This window comes from Coturnix japonica, chromosome 19, assembly GCF_054131305.1.
Source record: "Coturnix japonica strain WE chromosome 19, WE-NBRP24, whole genome shotgun sequence".
NCBI lineage: Eukaryota > Metazoa > Chordata > Aves > Galliformes > Phasianidae > Coturnix > Coturnix japonica.
In genome coordinates, this window is record NC_140681.1 from 13468202 (window position 1) to 13489023 (window position 20822).

Genomic DNA, 20822 nt, shown 5'->3' on the forward strand with positions numbered 1-20822 from the left:
TAATGGCACCCATGGACATTGGTCAGTGTTTGCTTTTCATAATTGCTTTCTCCATTTTTCTTTTTAAGCAGGCTAATACAATTTGCTGATTGATCATTGAAGCACACCCCTTTAAACAAAAGCATGCAATAATGCCTTTGTATCGCTGTTACATCAGTATATATTGAGTCTATTAGCAGTATTTTTGCTCCTTTTTTAACATCTATGTCATCAATCCAAGCCATGCTCAGTATCATCTTTTGTAGCTTCCTATGCCCTTTGGTAGTTATGTGGGAGTCAAGATTAGTTCTTTTAAATTATGTAATAGCTTCGTAAAGAGGAGAATAGGTTAGTAATGTGTCATTTGAGATTTTGATAAAAACCTAATGAGAAATTGGTCTGTGAGCCAACTTGAATGAGCTCGAAACATAATATGAACAAAGATCAGCAAAGCTCCTCAGGTTGCCCAGAAGTATTAAGTGTTTCATTTGTGAAATCCCCAAAGTCTGCCAAGACGTGAAAGCTTGGCATGGTGCAGAAGGTGTGCCTGCTAAGGCAGGGTTAGCACAGATGGAAGCCAGAGAGCTGAGAACACTTTTTTTGTCCCCATCTGATGAATCTTAAGGCTCCATTTTTGCAGGTGGATTCTAAAACAAGGTAGCAGGTGGTGTATTTAAGGATTTCAAAGCAAACCTGCAGTTTGACTGAAGGAAAGTGATGAAATCCCATAAGGACCTGCATGTGCAGCAGGATCCTCAAACCACTCTTGATATCCCGTTCCCCACAGAAGGTTTCCAGCAGAGGCAGTAGCTCTGGGTCCTGTGCATGTGGCGGTTCTCAGCACATGGTCAGCATCACTTTGGTGGGCACTTCACAAAATGTGAGCAGCCCATGATGTAATCAGCCCAAAATACAGCTCGTGTCAGGTGGGAAACGAGGCAGCCATGAGAAGCACAGACAGAGAGCTGCTTCTCATCTACTTAAACAGAGGATATTAAGATGGAATGTAGGTAAAGGATGAATGTGGGGAGTTTAAAATCTATGATTATTTAGAGAAAAGGAATGGCTGTGGATTCAAAGCCAACAGTGCTGATGTATTGGTAATAATAATTTAAATATATATATATATATTCTTTACAATCAATTGATTTTGGTTTTCCCAGGTAGAACCGCAGCTTTTCCAGCTGGTTTGTGTAGGTGAGCTTTCTCATATGTGGGAGAACCCCTGAAGTCTAATAGAAACCTTTTAAGTAAATCTCGCAAAGCTCTAATCTCTCAAAAGCTCCTGTGTTCTTCTCCTCTGTTCTTATTTAATTTTTAATAAGAACAATTCTGTGCAGCTCAAAAGCATGGCTCAATTAAGGAATATTCCTACCAGGCATCTTTGAAATCTTGGGAGGTTTCTCTTTTCCTTTTTTTTTTTGTATTACCCCAGTGCATCTCAGTTTTGGTTGGCTGGAGTTTAGAGAAGGGGTTTCTCTTTAATTGCAAGCTCTGCTTCACACTGTTATTTACAAGTAGACTGAGGAACTTTCAAGTCTCATCTCTTATGCTGGGAGGAAATCACCAAACACTTTAGTGCTGTATTCCAAAGTTGCAGAAAGGATCTTTGATGTAATTCCCCAGACGTCTGTCCGAAAAGTATCTCTAGGTCATGAGAAGTCATTAATAAAAAAAAGGCATGAATCGAAATTTCAAGCCGAGTTACTTCATAGTAATCAAATCTTAACTGCATTGTGGCTCACTTTATTTTTGTAGTGCGTGGCATTCTTCTTGCTGCTCTGGTTAAGCTTGGATCAGCACTTCCATTATAAATGCTGCTTTCAGGGGTTTATAACTTAACTGCAAGAACTTCCTGTGTGTTCAAGATGGCATTATGACCTGACTGAAAAATCATGTTTGTATAAAATACGTGTCTGCCAATATGCTTAAAAATTTTTGGAATCCTATTTTGTGCCTTTAGAGCAGATCACGGTGGTAATGTTTCACCAGGTTACGTGTTGTTAATGATGAGAGAAGTGAAGGGGGCCTGCAGCATCCCGCACAGGGCTGTGGCAGCCTTCATTTTGCAGTCCAGCACTTGCTGAAAGCAGCCCAGCTTCTTGCAGCTGGGACAGAAGGATGTGTCAAATGCAGACTCTTCTATTTTGTGGTCTTCCACCACAGCCTGTGGTGATGGTTGCTTCCTTAAGGGAACCTCAGAGCATCAAACAGTAACAGGTGCCTCAAAGTGCAGTTTTTGAAGTGATCTGGTTTTAAAAGTCTGACAGAATTTAACTCCTTCTGGTGCTGTTTGTAGTGAGCCTCATGATAAGGAACTATTCTCAGTAATTTGCAATTAAAAAATCAACTTGCTGCTCTGTGGTCCCACCCCCTCTATTTTGCTTGCTCTAAAAGAATATTTATGACACCAGGAAAAGGAGCCAGAAGCCTTTCTGTCATTAGTGAATAATGCTGTATGACTCCCTTGTGGTACAAATGCCAGATTATGCAATGCAGCGTAGTTATTGTCTCTAAATATAGCACTGTTTGGTATAGGAGTGTCGTTGGAATAACAAATTTTCTCTTATGGACGTTAATATTATACTTTAATAAGGCCAAAATAACTGCAACAAATCTCAGATTTTGCTAAAGGGCATGCATTGTAAATTCAAGTTTGTTACTCTCACTTTCATAACTCACTGGAATGGTCCACTTGGTGACCCTGATTTACTTATCCTTGTCTTATTAGAAGTAGCACAAATACACTGTAGTATTTTGCAATGAAGTGGCAAAACCTTGTACTTAGCACTGCGTAAAGCCTTCCCATTGTTTAATGCTTTCTGTCAGACTACCACATTCCTTCTGCGTAATGGACACAGCACCCACAGCCAGTGGGCTGCAAGTTGCAGAGCAGTTCATCACTCAAGGCTCTCCAGCATATGATAGTACTGCAAATATTTATATTAGCAGCTTTTGTGCTTGACTGTAAAGACTAGAGATCTTACAGGGAGTACTGAAGGGATTACAGCTCCAAGGTGTGGGGGGGGGCACGCATAGGATGGATATTTCCTGTATTTAAAAAAAAAAAAAAAAAAAGAAAAAAAAATGCGTCTTTTATTTTGCAGAGAAAGAAAGAAGCATCCTCTAAAATTCTTTCCAGCTGCAAAAGTCAGCCTCTTTGTGCCCTGCTGTACATACAGGGCTTTGCTCTGCAATTTGCAGTTTGGTTGTGTCTGTGGGTTTGTTTGCTGGCTGCAGTGCGGTGGAAGGTGGCATTGACTCAGACTGATGGGATTTTAGTGTGGAAGTGAAGTTCCCGGTGTTCCGTACTCACTATTTTGTGTTGGTTTTTTTGTGTGTGGTTTGTCTTCTTTTTAGTGCAGGCAGCACAGTACTAACATCATCCGCTGCTGTCTGCACAAATATGAACTCTTCATAAGGAGGTGACCCACTTCAAGAGAGCACCTTGGGCACTGAGCTTTATATTAGAGAAAATCAAGGAGGAAGAGAAGCTCATTTGCTGTTTCAGTCACATGTGGATGGACCTGATGTGGAGGGGACAGTGCCTGACTTAGTGACAAAATGCTGATACTTGTGTCCATCCTTTCATGGGATGTATGAAATGTCTGGATGCTCACTTCTGTGGTAACCAGCCTTCTTCTAAGACCTTTCCATCTGAGGATGGGGCTTACTTCTGACAGCCGTTTGTTGTACATTTAACAGTTACCAGATGCCACGGGAGCATGACAAATTTCCACTCTAACAAACACTACTGTAACTTTCAGCCCTGTATGATGTGCAGGAGGATACTTGCATGGCATTGCCAGCTTTTCCTCTGCACAAAGTCTGATGCTCTTCTCCAGGGATCTCAGTTTTTCATAAAACTGTCCTCTCCATGAGTTAACTCCAGCAAGTCACGACAGGTACAGTGTCCCATGTGAACCTGCTGCTCTGCCTGTCGTGGCTTGGAGAGGCTGTATGGTCAAGGTTAATGTGCTACATATGAGTCCTGCTCTTTAAAATGATCGAACAAAACCATCTATTAATAGCATAGGATTTTTGATGATTGGCTTTTTTTAACGTTGAAACAGAATATGCTGTCCTTGAGAACACATGCCCCTGAAATTCCTGAAAAATGCAAGCACTTGTGGAGTGGGTTTTTTAAGTCAGGTATTTAAGATCTGGTTCATCAGGTGAGAAGTCTCCTAAAATGAGGGGCAGACTATTACAAGATGCAGCAAAAAGAATTCCAGGGGAAATGTATTAAAAAGTGGATGCAGCCACACCTGGAAATGCAGCTGTAGTGCAGGCAGGAACCTGTGGGTAGAGGAGAGAGCCCTGGCCACAGTTAGAGGACAGAAAAATAATCATCTTCAAATATCTTACATCATCTTAACCTCCCGTTAGACCTTCCCTGCAGGAGAAGTGCAGAATAACATTAGGAAACATGAGTAGCTAAAACAAAGAGCTGCTTTTGATTCTAATGTACTTGTATAGTCTGTAGAGAAATGTCTCATATTTTCCTCTGGACAGAAAGGTAAAAGCTCTTTGGAAGATTTTCAGAATTATCTTGCTCATACCTTCAGGACGTATGTATTTATTCATTCATGTGGCTAAACATTATAAAACTGACTGTAAAGTTTTATAACATAAACACACAATTTCGTGTAGTGGCAGAATTAGCAGAAAACAGACAAGTGTGCAGGTGTCCCCGTGTTAAGACTGAGTAGGAAAGAATCCAGCTACAAAATCTCAAGGTATTTTAATTTCTTAAGGCTTGAAGAAAATGTGACAACTGATAGATTTTGCATTTTATATCGTTTTGTTGCAACTGGGAGACATAAAAATAGCAGGTGAGAATATTTACGCTCTCTTCCAGCATCTCTGAACTTTAAGCAATTGTCTTTCACAAGGAGAATGAAGCTGTTCTCTGGGAATGGCATCCTGTTCATGTGCTCATTTCTTTGGCAGAGGTTTTGGAATCAGCTCTGCAGGACATCCCAGCACCAGCGCAGCCCAACTGGAAGTACCAGCTAGCTGAAAATCTCCATTCAGAAGCACTCAGCCATGGCCTAGTGAGGAACTGGAAAGGTATGTTAAGTGAGTGGGTTCCTGTGGATCTAGTTGTGTTTCGTTAAAGATCTGTGTGGTGGATGGGAGAGAGTGCTTACTGCTGTGCCAGAGGGGACAAACTGGAAGGGTTGTGATAACAGTGGAAGACAGAATTAGCATTCAAAGTGATATGAGTTAGGGAAATAAGCTGAAGAAAAGGATGCAGTTCTGGAAGGGAAGATTCAAGGTCTTACACCTCAGCAAGAATAACCAACAGAGAAAAAACAAGATGGGAGACATCAGCTTTGTAGCTAGTACTGAAAGTGAAAGAAATGAGCATAAGATGAGCATGAGTCACCAATGCCAGTCTCTGGGAAGTAACCAGAAAGGGGGGAAATAGTGTTCCTCGTTGCTGCTCCAGAGTGTACTTTTCAAAAGGTAAGATGAACCATTGCTTTTGGCTGGCATGAATCATCCACTTTGCTTCCATTGGATTCACTGCTTTCCAAGTGTTCTTACGAGATGAAGTTTGGCTCTGGAACTGGATTTTAATATAATAGCTGATAATTTAATGACCTACAATAACATCTGTAATTACACACATTAAGAGAAAGGCAACTTCAGCTCATGCTTCTGGGTTTTAGAAGGGCATTAGAGAGCAATAATCTTTGTTAGAGCCATTACGTTCTCGTGTTCAGATTGATGCTCTGGGTCTGGGCAGCAGCAGCCCTGACCGAGAGCAGGGAGCGGCCCAAGCCCCCCCAGCTGCTCCTCGGGCTGCCTCAGCCACACCTGGCCTGGTGGGTTTTCCTCCTATAGAAGTGCTGCTTTCCAGGGCACTTCCTGCGTACATCCTCTAAACAGGACACAGCTGCCTTTCTCTTGTTATCAGGAGCTTGAAGTACTGATGATATGGTGTAAATTACAAGAGTCAGGATTAGTATGTGTAGAAGAGCATGCATGGCATTAGATAACAGTGTTTCATGACCTGTATGCTGAAAAAAGCAGGAGCAACTCCAAGTTATTTTAAGTTCTAATTTAGCGTTCCACATGAGTATGAAGCTATTTTGGAATATCAATATATTTTTTAATTTAAACAAATCTAATTATACTAAATTAAAGATTTATTTAGCGAACTTAGTAATGTTAAATGCTTAAATATTTTAGATGTCCGAGATAAACATAATAAAATGACTGTTTAATCTACAAATTAATCCAAAAAAATAAATTGCATTTTAATTACATTGATAATGATCAAACCCAAGTATGATGGGCATATCCCTTCCCTGAGCCGTCCAAAAGGCAGAGAAGCAAACACTGGGCCAGATTCACTTTCCTCCTTACACCACTATAGAGGTTTTGAATAATTCCCTTTAGTACGTACATCTCTGATGTGTAATAATCCAGCTGAGTAGAATATGGCTGTGTCGTTGAAGTTGGTCCAACACATCCTTACACTGAAGATGACTCCAATAATGAAAATCTGTCTTGCAAATGACTCATTGTAAGAAGGCTGTGCTGAAGATGTTGAAAATCAGGATGATGCATGTGAAAATGAAATTAATCAATATGAAGATGAGGATCAGCAGTCTATCACGGCAGAACTGTTTGATAATAATGAAACTGAGGAAACAGGCACTGCTAGGGAAACAAATGAAATTGCGAGAACTAGTAGTGATAGTAATGAATTAGTAGCTATTTCCAGAAAGTGAAGAGACTGAGTTTGCAGACAAAGAAAGGCATGCTAGGAAGCTGTGATGCTTGCAACAGTTTTCCATGCCCAGATTCTCTGAACACTCAGTGATGTAAATACACACACACAAACAGTCAGGATTATTCGATCTCTGTCTGTAGTTGCTCCATTTGTGCATGTAAGTAATTGTCAGGCTGGGTAATTTCTCATGCAAACGGATGCTTGAGCAGCTCAGCTGATGAATCAAGCCTCGGTGCTGGAGTGGAACACTGCACTTACAAACGGGCTCATTCTGTCACACCTCTTTTTGTCTCTTTTTGTCCCCAAACTCACCAAAACATGTTCTACTAGAGCTAGGTTGTGAATCTGGTACAATGAAAGGATGGAGAAGTGTCCATCCTTGCTAATGGGTTAAAGCAATACTGGAAGTTGTTAACTGTCAGGTCTGTCCAATAAATTGGGTCCTTCACAAGGAGATGCAGCAGTTTCAGCTACTCTCTGTAAGCTTCAGAGCCCACAGCTCTGTTTGTAGACCTTTCCTGTGTTTCCTACAGTGGGTATTTGCTGTGATGTTTCTCAGAAGTTTCACCACTTCAGCACTTATTGGTAGCTCTGTTTGAACTCTGACTTTCAAATGAAGCATCACTTTTGTTTTGACCCTTGTGTACTGACTGACACGTTGCAATGGCTCCTTGGACACCTGGGATAGGTTATCAGCACTCGGATGTTCTATCAGATAAGGACTGGGCTCAAACTCAGACAGAGATGCTGGTTGTGCTCCCCAGGCTGGAGTCACAGCCTCTTCTGAATTTAAAGGGTTTTGAAAGAATTTTGTATCAAAATGCAGCAAAATGACTTTGAAGTCCAAGTTTCATTGTCTTTCACTGATGTTTTGGGGGAAACATGTTAGCTATTACTGAGTGTAATTTATGCCACTTTAGGGCCCATTCACACTGCTGCCAAAGAGGCGTGAGATGGTCATAGCTCAAATGAGACTCATCTCCTAAATTCTGTCAACTTTTACTTAGACTTAATGGTGCTTGTGAAACTGCTGACCGTATCAAGTCCCGTTTCAAATCCTGTGTTAGGAACCTGTATATGATGATTTTTCTTGTATAGAAGAGCCTCTATGAGTTCCTCCAGAGAGGTCTTGAACTAACTGGCTTGAGCTTGTTGTCTGATCTTTTAGTGTGTGTATCTGAAAGCTCCTGAAACAAAAAAATCAGAAGGTACTTCTGCCTGTGTAACTGTAATGGAGTAAATCTCTCTGTGTGTTTTGAATTCTTAAATTCCTTTTAACTGGACTGCAGAGAAACAAAACTGGTTGTTTATCAAATCAGGTCTTGGAAAATGCTCATCCCCTTGAGGTCAAAAAGAACTCCACTATGGTGCATTATTTTGGCTTCATGGTTCTTTAAATCTTCTCCAACTTTCTTTTCCTTTGTTCCTTATCCAATACCACAAAAATGTAATAACAGCAAAAGTAGACAATACAGATTAGACAACCTGGATAATATTTAAGCATGTGCTGAAGTGTTTTCTTAGTGGACTTAAGTACTCTGCTGTAGTATATGTTGCATTTTCAATTTTCTGGATGAACTCTGTTTTCTTAACTTGCAAAGACTGTAGAGACCTTAAAGCAGAACTGGATTTTTCAGTGCAGAACTTTTTGCTCTCTTCTTGCAGTTAGCGAAGTGCCTTCTTTGACAAACGTGCGGGCACTGATCCTATTGATGGGAAAGAGAATGGAAACTATTTCTTAAAAAAAAAAAAAAAAAAAACCTCACACCCCCAGGCTGGTGTTTTTCAGTCAGGTAGTTCTCGTTTTGAAGTTATCAGTATGTACACATTGTTTGCGCTTTCACATTTGAGTTGAGCCATGACTTTGTGCAAAGAGCTTCCTTTCTACCTGGCTTATCTGCAAGCTGTTCGGAGAAAAGATTTCCCGATCTTACGCCAACCAAGGTGTGGAGGGAGAGGGGGGACATTCAGAATTGTCCAAACTACCCAGAAAGCCAGAAGTTTCTCTTTGTTGAGCTCTTTTTGATGTCTTTTTTGATTGATCTCCCAAACCTATTTTGCTGCACAAAGCCCCGTGTTGTTAACTATTGTGTAAGAGTCTGCCTGGTTCTAATTCTTCCATTTTTGTGCAAACGATCTTGTTTTCCCATAGTGATTACTCTGTCAGGATTTGGACTTCAAAACTGTAAAAACAAAACATGAGACTGGGATGCATTATCCTGGGATAAACTGGGATCAGCTGCTCCCTGCTTTATGTTAGGATTACATGGAAGACTTGGTTTGAGCTGTATATAAGGCCTGAAGAAGATTCAAAGTAAAAACATTCATTGGCAGAACAGCATAAGCTGCTATCGTTTTTAATTTTTATTGAGCCCTTTTAACACCTCAGATGACCATAAGGGAAAAACAGACCAAAATATTGCCCATTGTAATAAATAATCTGAGTCAAGTTTCAAGCCCATTATTAAATGAAACTTGAGGTAATCTTCTAAGCTGAGCTTCAGGGCACCTGTGACTTTTAAATGGAACTGTTCTGTTTCTAGGGAAATACATACCTTTAAAAATTAAGCTGGAGGCTAAAAGCCTCAAACAATAAATCTCCCTCCAGCACACTTCTCTGGGGACATATATACTATGCAGCCTTCAAGCAGGGCACTTAGCCTATCTTTGGGTGTCTTTTCTCCAGCGTTAAGGTTCTTTTATAAGGCACATCTGGTTATCTCTAGACCTTTGAGTTCTCAGAATCCCAAATATCTCTGTTTGATATAAGCTCTACTGCTGGCTGGCTGGATGCTCTCTGAACAGCCACTGTATCTGTTAGGAACTCAAAATGTCAGGCTGTTTTGGTGTCAGGAAAAGAACTGTTTAGCTCTGCATGTACATGCAGTGTGCACACAGTGCTGTGTTTTTAGCAGACAGTTCTGTGGCTGTGGTGTTTTGGGGGTCGGTGCAGCGTGGCTTGAACCTGGAAATGTCTTTTCTCTTTGGGATGTATTCCCACACTCGGAGTAAAGGAATAACAGAAGATCCTCCCTGAAACAAATGAGTTTGCCTTCAGAGAAATGTTTAAGTACCGGTAATGGCGTGAAGCTATTGAACCATGTAGTGACTGCTGATTAATTTAGCACTGTCCATTCTGAACACTTAATACAAGAATCTTGGATAAGAATAGCTGTGTAATTAATGCAGCTATGCAAGGAAATAGAAACGGGCTCTCATTGGTATGTGCGTTAGAATACATGACGTGCATTTATACGTGAGGATCATCTCACCCTCTTTGTTACGCTGTGCATCTTACTGCTGTGTAGCAGATGAGTAGAGCTCTTTTCACTGCTGAATCATAAATGTTGCAACAGCTGGCAGTGCTGGAGCTGCAGCCACATCCCCAGGCAAGCAGTAACAGCTCAGCTTCGGCTCCATCCCTGTCTGTGTGTTTATCTTACAGGTTCTCACGGAGTGGGGCATATCAAGCTGCTCCAAGTTTACTTTTCCATTTATTTTAATTTTCATATTTAAGTCAATACTGATCGCTTGTACGATGACCCTGCCTAAACTCTTCAATAAAAAGTAAACAACGGGAAGGTATATAGAAAGCCAAAATAACTCATTATTGCTGCTTATACACTCATCAAAATCCTAAGGGGGCTGTGACCTGATTGTAACTTTCCCCTGGAGCCATACAATAATTTTAGCTGTGAAAGGAAATTTTATGGCATGTAAGATTAGCCCACACTAATGCAAGGTCAAAAATAATAGAATCAATAAGCAAACTCAATACTGTTAACATTTTGAGAAAATTACTACGAGAAAACAATGTCAACAACAGATTGAAGTGGGTCTCCAAAGTTGTCCTATTGATTTCCTTTCAGATTCATGACAATCTAACTCTTTTTCCTTTGCAATATGGTACCATTTTTTTTCTTTTTTTTATTTATTCTTTGTGTTTTACAGCCTATTATTATTTCAGCTATGAACACTTGTTAATTTATTATTTTAAAATATAGCAAAATTTGTGTCTTTGAGTTTGTATTCTGAAATAGAAAAAAGCCTCTGATACCATTCAAAAGTGGTTAGAAAGCCTTAGGCTATTCCAAGGTCTTAATTTGGTTAGCAATGCACCAGCATGAGTGGGGGAAGAGGAGGGAGGAAACTGAAGGCAACTTTGACACTTGTTTAGAACTGTCAAAATCAAGGATACTAAGAATAGGAAAGAAGTAAAATGCTGAACGTGTATTTAAGTGTTGCATTTCGTATCGGTAGTATCTTAGACTGGTAATGCTATCACAGATTGACTGTGTTGTGTCTTTGAAAGGATCAAATTGTAACTGAGTTGTAAAATTGAGGCTGTGCAGTCTGGATTCTTCAGCAGAGATGCGGCAATGGGGTGTCGGGGTGTGCACTCCCAGTATAAGCATCTGGGCTTTGGCCATAGGAGAATGTTACTCCAACTCCACATCTGAGATGAATTCATGGCAGGAGGAAGTAAAGCAAAATGTCACCACTGGACTTTGACACTCATGTAGTTCCTCTTCAAGGCATCCTTTCTGCTCAGGAAAGCACTTTAGCTCACACTTTCCTTTACACGCACAAACATAAACGCTTCCCACAGCTGAGCCTGGTGCTTATAAAGCAAAATGATGTATTGTTATTTGATGATCTCATGGTTGGTGCAAAGGTCCCTTTCTGCAAACTGCTTCTCCTGTGTTCTTTGGAAGTCTGGCACTGCAGGCTGTGGGTGCAAGGGAGCCTGGCTTCACTAGAAGCCCTTTCTCCTGCGTTGGGAAGGAAGCTCTGCTACACTTGAACGCTAAATATGCTAATCCCTTCTGCTAATTCTTCTCCCTTTGGAGAGGACTTGTGTTTCAGAATTGACATAGTGAAATCTGCTTTGCAGCTTTGTATCCATTACTTGATACAGCTGCTGTAACAATATTTCCTTCAGTGCACATGGATGGATCCCTTCGGAGGTGGCAGCAAACGGCTACACGGAGGTTAGTTTCTGATGGTGTGCAAGCATCCCAGATCCGTCCTCAGAGCTGCCTTTCTCCATAGGCTCAGTGAGGTTCTGGTTTGTAGGTATTGCTGTGCCTGAATTTGGAAGCGAACTGGAGAGAACCCAAGTCTGTGCCGGGTTGTGTGTCACAGACTGTTTGCTTCCCCCAAGATCAACAGCTTTGCTTGTTTCTCTGGTATCTCAATTTCTTTTCACCCTCAAATATAATCCTTCCTGGCTTTCGTTTGTAATAACTATACTAATTATTTTTGAGGCAGATGTACTGTGCAGTCCTGATGTTACCATTGCTGTGGCAACGTCTGTGTTTGCAACAAAATCAAGTGCTGCATTCCTTACAAATAAGGCTTGGCTTGTCATAAGGGCAGGCTATCAAAAGTTCATTTGAGCAAGATGATTTTCTGCTCGCCTGATGCTACCAGCTGCTTGGACAAGGGATTGGCAACAGCTCTGTGTGTTGGTCCTTGGCCAGCAGATGATGGTGGTGTTTGTGAGTCTGATCAAACTTTGACAATGAGGCAGAACTTATTTGAAATGCGGTTCTTGTCATTGCTGAAAAGAAAGAAAAATAAAGAAAGAAAAGAAAGAAAAGAAAGAAAGAAAGAAAGAAAGAAAGAAAGAAAGAAAGAAAGAAAGAAAGAAAGAAAGAAAGAAAGAAAGAAAGAAAGAAAGAAAGAAAGAAAGAAAGAAAGAAAGAAAGAAAAAACACCACTGAAGGGAGTTGTCACACAAAAGTGTGTGGTATGAACTCAGGGACCTAAAAAATCAATCATGGCAATTATTTTACTAAATTATTTTAAACTGTAGTGTGTCCAGAAGTCTTTCTGTTAAATGTCTGCTGTCACAGCAACAAGCTGTGCTGTTTCCATCTCTGACCTTTTTCATGTTAAAATGCGTGTCAGTATGTAAAACAGAAGCACTCCATACAGAAGATGACTGTAGCAGCGCTTTGCTTTGCTGCACTGAAGGTCCTGGAGATGCATATTTTGCAGGAAATGAGTATAATGGGACAATTCGCCATTTAGTTAGAGGGAAAAAAATGCCAACAACAAGCAAAGGTTGCTTTTTTTCAGCATTTGTTTTGTCGTGTTCGTTTCTGCTATGATAAATTTGAGGGAACAGAATGGAAGACTTAAGTGGCACATGCGGAGAATGGATGACTTGATGATGAAGTGTGAAATGACCATTAAAGCACTGACCGTTTATCCCTAATGCTCTATCCTGAGCTGAGATCTAAGTGAAATGAGTGTAGTGGTTGCAGCTGAGTACCTGGTGGACAGGAGTCCATATGTCATGGAAATCTGAATCAGCTGGCACAGCTTAGCATCAAGAACAGCACTGATCCTGATGAGGTGTGGGTCAGACTGATAATGATAAGGATGTGAGGAGCCTCCAAGAAGATTTGGGGGAATAGGTGGGAAGTTTTGAAAGCACACCCCAGTGCCTTCTGTTCAAAATCTGCTCACCTATAGATGAGGACTGTCCTGGCTGGTGCATTAGATGCTATCTGACTGAAATAATTTATGATGTTTGTGCTCTGATAAACCTATGGACTATGCTGTGTCATCCTGTGTTTTGTAAAGGGTGAAGAATGATCCTTCTGGAAATTCTGCCATGTCTCTTATAGAGGAACCTGAACTTAGGAGCACCTCTGTGTCTCAATATGACTGTCTTTTGTCAGGTTGTTAATATATATGGATGCTTCACATACAGATGATATTTGCCATTTCATTTCACAACTTCATGAAGTCAGCAGTAGCTGTAGGTATTGTGGTCCTTCTCTGCCCCTGTGAGTTTGGCATAGGGCAGGTCCCAGCTCTGATCTCCCTCCTGCCCTGTGCTGTTCTGTCACAAAGGCTGTCCATTACTGTCTAATCTCATCAGATTTTTCCTAAGTAAATATTTTTCTCTTAATTATGGAAAGGAGGTACACAATCACTGGGCTAGTCACCTGGCTAGATTCCAAATAAGACTCAAGGAGTGAAAAAGAAGCTGTAAGGACTTGCTGTGTCTGAGGTATGGATCTAAATTTGGGTAGTTCAGCCAAGGTGCATGTCCCAGAAAGCAAGTGAGAATGACAATTGTGAAAAAAGGGCAGTAGGGCTGCCAAGTACAGTACAGCTATTCTGGGCTACCCAAACCACTGCTACTGCGCATACTGAATATCTTCCATAGAAATCAGCCTTGGCCAAGAATAGTACAAAGATAATATGAACCACACAAAAATGCTGTAGTAGGGAGCTGTATCCTGAAGATAGGAAATACGTTGAAATGGATCAGCAGAAAATCCAAACCTGTGGGATTCTGTAGCAGGTCTGTTTTCAGAACCTGTATCTGATGGCCTGACATTGTAAGAACATCCAATAAGTGTGTTACAAATTGTATTAAATAGTACAGAAACCGGAAGCACTGTTTGGAGACTCATTGCATTCCTCCTTTGCTGCCTTTTGGATTGGGCTGCAGGAGTGTCCCAGACCAGATGTGAGTGGTTAGCTCCATGCACAGTGTGCACTTCTAGTGTGTGACCAGCCAAAATAAAGTTGTTCCAGTGTAAATGTGCTTCATGGTTTGAAAGCAGAGAAACATCTTCTTTGGGAGATTCTAGGTCAGGGAAGGGAGGTTTGGTGTTACAGCATCTTCCTTTTGAGATTAGATTGATAATTAATGAAGAAGAGATTATCATAGTAAAGTCACAGGGAAGTTGTATCCATTCTTTCTCAGTGTGGGGTTTGGAATGGAAAATGTAATGCAAATCTACAGAGGTGATACAGAAAATAAAGCAGGGGCTTAAGAAGGGATGATGAGGGGTTTCTGCTGATTTTTGCCAGTTAAAACTTAAGTATAATAGCCAAAGGAATCAAATGCTTATCTATTGTGGATGCTTAAAAGCACAATATTTCCTGGTAGGCCGGTACCACAGGTGACTGACGTGTTCAGAGGCTGGTTGGGAATGTTGGTTTTCCTAAGCTGGCCTGAAATATGGGCACTGCAATGGGTGAGATACAAATTCAGGACTTGGGACACTGGATCGGTCCCAGATTCCTGTGTGACTTAATAGCTCTGTCCTCAAGCTCCAAAATATGTTATTTAGGGACTGTCATATTAATGTTTTTTTTTAAATAGTATTGTGAGGATAAATACTAAAAGCACTTTTAGCTTCTCTATCTAAGTACTGACCTTGGTGTTTTATGCCTAGATGTGCATCATTGCAATCTTTTTCTAGCTAGAAGTACCATCCTCATGGGATTAGAACAGTCCTGCATTAAACCTGTGAGATCAATAGCTGTGTGGGATGATGGAAGGGGATGCTTTTGAGGGTCTGTCTGGAGGAGCTGAAGGTGCTGCTGCTGGGGCAGATCCTCAATGCCTGCCCTGCAGTGCACCAGGTCAAGAGCCCCAGAACAACACCTGATGTGCTGCAGTGCAAAGCGCCTCTGTCCATACTCTCCTCCCAAACCAGTGAAGCCTGGGCGGATAATTCTGCATTAAAATAGATAAAGAGTTCTTCTGCGATCACTTTTGTCAGTTCTGCTCTGGGGGCTGTACCTGCAGCAGTGGGGGCTGTAATGCTGGCAGTTGGCAAACAGGTCCTAAATAAAGAGAGGTGTGTGTGAGATAGTGTAGGGGTGTGTGTAATATCATAATGAATATATAGCCATGTGTGCCGTAAAACCTAAACTTAGCAATACATAATGCAAGAGCATGCTTTCTCACTTTATTTCTGTATCTGGAAAGTTTCAGCACTGGCATCGTATCAATATTTATTAATGCATTGTGAACTAGAACCTGTGATTATTACTCATGCTATCTCATACTTCACAAGCTTCAACTCTGAAGAATAAAATCACATCTGCTTTCGCTCTCCCCATATTTTATTCAATGTTTTAACAGCTTTGCCGTAAATATCTCATCCATTACGATTCAGTTGTGACTGTATCAACTTCACATCTCTTGTTTTATTGCTGTCATTATACTTAAACAACGCACTGTTAATTCTGTTAACTAACAAGTTCATTGTTCTGAGAGTCAGCAATCTCTGTTTGTCGAGTCCACAGAGTTACTGGCTGTAAATCAGAGCTGGGGAATGAGAGAGGCCTCTCCCTTCATTTGGAAAATGAGAATGCATTCTTTACAAAGGCTGATGAGTAAAAGGCTAATTGTGATCCCAGATAATAGAGCTTGCAGGGTAAGTCTTACTTAGTGAAGGCAAAGCCGTGGTATCTGTCCTCTAGTTTCTCTATAAGTCTCTGTGCTGTTGCAGCTGGTGGGCAGAAGCTGCTGCCTGTCCTGCTTTGTGCAGCAGTGATGGGCAGCAGCTCTGCAGGGCTGCACTCCCCATGCAGGACAAGGGACAGGCTGTGATGCTGGTAGGAAGGAGATGAGGGAGGGCAGGCCAGGTGTCTCAGAGTGGGCCTGGGCCATACTGGTACCAACAGCCTCAGGTTCTGCTGTTCTGGCAGCTGCTGGAGCCTGTGGTACTGCCACAGTTTGGGTGATCCCAAGTAGAATTTCTGCAGAGAACTCTATCTGCCCTTTTAAGGATGTGTGAGTCAATTGATTTCACAACACCAGTAGGCCTGTCTTCTTTGGAGAAATATGTAGTCATTAGGTCTAATATTTTTTTATGTACAATTCCTAAAGGAAAATATACCTCGCCTGTGGTTTGAAAGCTGTCTCTTGAGAAATCTTGCATGCCTGGTGATCATTTGAATTCCTCGCAGTCCTTAACTTTTGCTGCCCGTGTGTTAGAAATCATCTTAAATGAATGGAATAAAATTCACAAATGTTTTGTGCCGGGGTATGATGAACTCACAGGAAACATGACTCAAAAGTCTTTTCCATTTTTTATCATAACAAATAGGAATGGAGAAATAATGACCCATTTCTGAAGGAGATTCTATTGGTCTCCCATCTGCAATATGCAATGCCTTGCTTAAACAAACTGGTTTATATTTGTTACATTTTGGTGTAATTATAAATTCCTAATAGGGAATAATCACAGAAAGTCCAAGGACAGTCCTTGGAAATAAATACATGAATACGGGTGTGTAAAATTTAACTCATATCATGTGACCTGGGGCACATCAGGATGCTTTTGGGTACCAGGAGTGGTACTGATGCACAGAGATGTGGATGTGCTCTACTTGTGCCCCCCAGGTGAGCACATGGGGCCTGGCTGTGGTGTGTGCAGGGGCTGCTGTGTGCTGCACCACTGCATCATCTCAGGGTCTTCTGTGCTGCATGGGGCAGGTTCTGCTGTGGGATGGTGGATTTTTTGTGTGGAAACTGTACAACTTGTACTGTAAGTTCTGCCAATTTAAACTGGGTCTTGCTCTTCATGTTGTGTGGTTAAACTTGTTTTACTTCTTTGGGAAATAAGGAACCTGAGTGCAGTGGAAGGTGAGTGAGCTGAAAGCCACTTTTTCTTCGTATCCTCTCAGCTGTTAAGCTTGTTTGCCTGGGATGGCGTCCCTCTGCTGAGTTCTGTGTGGTTCTGCAGAATTAATAATTGGAGAGGGAATCTACCTATTCCCACCTCCCCTCCTGAAACTGAGCATGAGGTAATGTATTAATCTAAATAAACACACATCTCGATACCATAGCTATCATTTTACCTGTTAGTGCTACTGCTTAAATTGAATTTAAACACTGAACAAGAACTGTGTGAAACTCTTTGGCATTTGATTCACAAGAGCACATCAGACTCTGCTGTGGTGCTGCTGTCAGCACAAAGTTCCAGTGGAACTCAGACAGAAGCCCAAGGCAGCTCCCACATGCCTGGGTTCCGTCCTGAGGTTTGAACCAGGCTGACTCAAATTTTCATCCATTCACTCAAAAAAGCCCTTCAGCTCTTCTCCCTTGGTTTCAGGTTATCCTGTGGCTAAAGAATAGATCTGGGAGCTCTAGATTTGATTTCTCACTCAGTTATAGATTTGTGTATAACCTGAGGCGAAGTCGTTCAGCTTCTATACTCTGAGTTCCCATTTACAAGGCAGTGATAATAATAATAATGCTTGTCTCCTTTATAAGAGTAGTGGGAGACCTTAATTTCTTAATATTTGTCATCTGTAAAGTACTGTATTTCACAAATGGGTGAAGCCAAAGAACAAAGGGAGAAGGAAGAGACTTCTATAATCCTGAAGAGGTTACTTTGTTTTGTTATCAGCATATTAGCCTGTATAATAGACTATAATCTATAATCTCTGCAAGATTTCAGCTGATCTCACACCAGCCAGTGTTCCTTCATGATACAATTTTGCTCCGTGGAATTGTGGGTGGTCTGATATTGCTCTGAGGGAATGCAGCATAATTATCAAGGCTGTAACCCTGAACTTGAGAAGTATTCCATTTTTATCTTTCATTATCTGATGGAACGTATCATACTGTTTCACTTGATAGCACAGTAATAGATTCTGCAAACATTGGCCTGTGTGGTGTAGCACTTGCTCTCCTTTGCTGTTTCCATGGTCTTCAGTTATTTGCCCAAAGGAGAGGTAATGCTTCCTACATTTGCCTAAGGAGTGCACTTGGAAGCAGCTGAGATAAGTTGGTGGACTTCACTTTGCTCCACTGATGTAGCTGAAAATAATCAACCTTGAAAGGTATTTTTTAGGTCTGCCTGCAGACCTGGTAAGGCATGTTAGTGAGTATTACTTGAATCCATTTCACTGTCTTCTGGTTGGCAGCTGTATGTTTAACACAGTAAAACTTCTCACAATTGCTGGGAAAGGAGTGTGTATTAATTTCATAGTGAAGGTTTTGAAGAGGAGGGATCGCTGCTGCCTTGTATCTGTAGCTTAGTCACAGCTCTGAGCAGGTATTTCCAGGTGACCTCTAAAGCAGGAAAGTGATTCATCTGTGCCAAATACACGATCACATGTGAGTGTTGCACTTTGTATTATTTAATTTCATTCCAATTTCCAGAAAAGAAAAAAAAAAAACAATTAAGAAAGTGAATAATTATAAAAGTAAGGTCAACTCAATTTTCTCTACTAATGTTTTTAGTTACTGGACTCATTATTGCTAATTTCTTTCATAATCTTTGCCATCTAACCTCATTTGTTTCATTGCTAAGTGGCAAGAAGGGAGCATCATAAAACTTCAGTGAAAACAAAGCAGGAAATTCACATCATTTCAGTGATTTTCTAAGAAAGTAATTATCTGTTGTTAACCTTTGTGGAAAGAAGACTTCAATATAGCTGTTAAATTTTCATCCTTCCTTTTCTGGCTGTAATTTTTATAATTAAAATCATATATGGGTAGATATATTAATATATGTATAGATATTTAGAAATTGTTATCTGCAAGCAGTATTTAAAAGTTTATAGTAGCTGTACAGAAATATTCACGTAGTTAGAAAAAAATAGAGCAAAATCTGTTCAGTGTAACTGGTGCATATGGACAATGAATTTAACACATCTGTGGGCCTTCATAATTCCTGAATTGTACAGAAGCCGTTATATCCAATGTTGAGGTGAAGATCTTGCATGTGTTTAAAGGAGCAAGTCCACATGGAGATGACTAAATCAAAAAACGCGAATGGAGGTCATGAACAGACTTTCATTGCTGATGGATTTACTGAAATTGAGATGAGTAGAAGAATATCCTCATGAATTTATTTGACTATCATGACTCCAAACAAATGGGTTATTCTTTATTTTTCCCTCATTTTTATTTGTCAGCTGCAAATCGCATTAAGAAAGACAAGGGGGAATGGCTTTAAACTAAAGAAGAGAAACTTTAGATCAGATGTCAGGGGAAGCCATTCACTGAGAAGGCGGTGAGGTGCTGGAACAGGTTGCCCAGAGAGGTTGTGGATGCCCCATCCCAGGGGCAGTTCAGGGCTGGGTAGGAAGGACCCCAGCAGCCTGAGCTCGCGCTTGATCTGGCAGCTGCCAGGGTCTTGGAACTGGGAGGTCTTTGAGGTCCCTCCCAGCCCAAGCCATTCTGCCGTATCCCCACCTTCCTCTGGTTCTGCTGTCTCTGTCAATTCTGAGTCTTGCGGCACCTACATCAGGATTTCCATATCCGGTCCCTTGGCTAAAACTAAGCTTTGGGTCAATTAAATGTCTGACATACACCCTGCCAGGGATTATATCTTGCTGTGGAAGGGAGCTAGGCTTAGTGAACTAATAGGTCTTTTCCATCTCTAACTACTGCCAGTATGATTATGTTTTTTTAATCAGAAAAATGTGTTGCTGAAAAGTGCAGAGATTAAGCGCCACAATTGCCTGTAACAAAAGCAAGTTTTGTTGGATGAGCAGAGATCTGATGAATGACATGATTTGAAATGTTTTCATCCTAATGGCTTCCTCTTCTGAAGTTAATTTTTTTTGTCAGTTGCCAAAACATTTATGAGCAGATTTGTGGATAATGACACTCTTAGATGGGGGTTTAAATAAAAATCTGTTCCATTTGCAACCTAAAAGACCTGGTATTAAAGCAGACAAATGGGTTTGGAGTCTGATTCTTCTTTTGCAGGGTAATAGATGAGCTGGGGTCACTCGTGGTGTACAGTGAACAAGACACAAACTTCAGGCCAGTTGTTTCTTCCTTTGAGGAATTTAACGTAGGAACAGATAAAAGTGAAAGCACTGTTTTGTAGGGAGTGTTCCTGTGAAGTGAATGGCTCTGCAATGCAGGGAAGTTCCTGTTCCATGAGTGAAAAACAGGCATGCAAAGAAAGAGAAAGGAGATGTGCATTATGTACAAAATAGAGCTAAATTTAGAGTTGGCCTCTTTATCCAACACCCGGGTTCTTAAAAAGGACAGACACAGCCCTTTCAAAGGGGAAATTTGGTCTTTGCATGGGTGGTGGAACAGCAGGTTGTACAAATCTCAGTTTGGGACTGTGTTCTGCGATCACCTCACCCTTTAGCATATCTATGCTTAATTGACATCACCTATGCCAACTATATTGCCTGTGCAGTGAAAAGTACCACGAAATACAATCATAATCTGCATTCTAATCTAAATATTGCGAATTTATACCCCTGTGTAGGGCTGGTTTTGAACTCTTTTCATTATGGCATTGAAAAGTATAGTACACCTGGAAATAACATTTTAAGGGGTTTTGGTGTGTGT

General features: G+C 41.0%; 1 long non-coding RNA gene across 1 annotated transcript in view; it reads left to right on the forward strand.

Moving 5' to 3' along the window:
- LOC146757862 (uncharacterized) overlaps nt 1–20822 on the forward strand; it is a 197732-nt gene that overhangs the window by 82183 nt on the left and 94727 nt on the right. The window contains exon 3 of the long non-coding RNA XR_014935835.1: nt 4933–5052. This is a non-coding gene — a long non-coding RNA (uncharacterized LOC146757862). The remainder of the gene's footprint in view (nt 1–4932; nt 5053–20822) is intronic.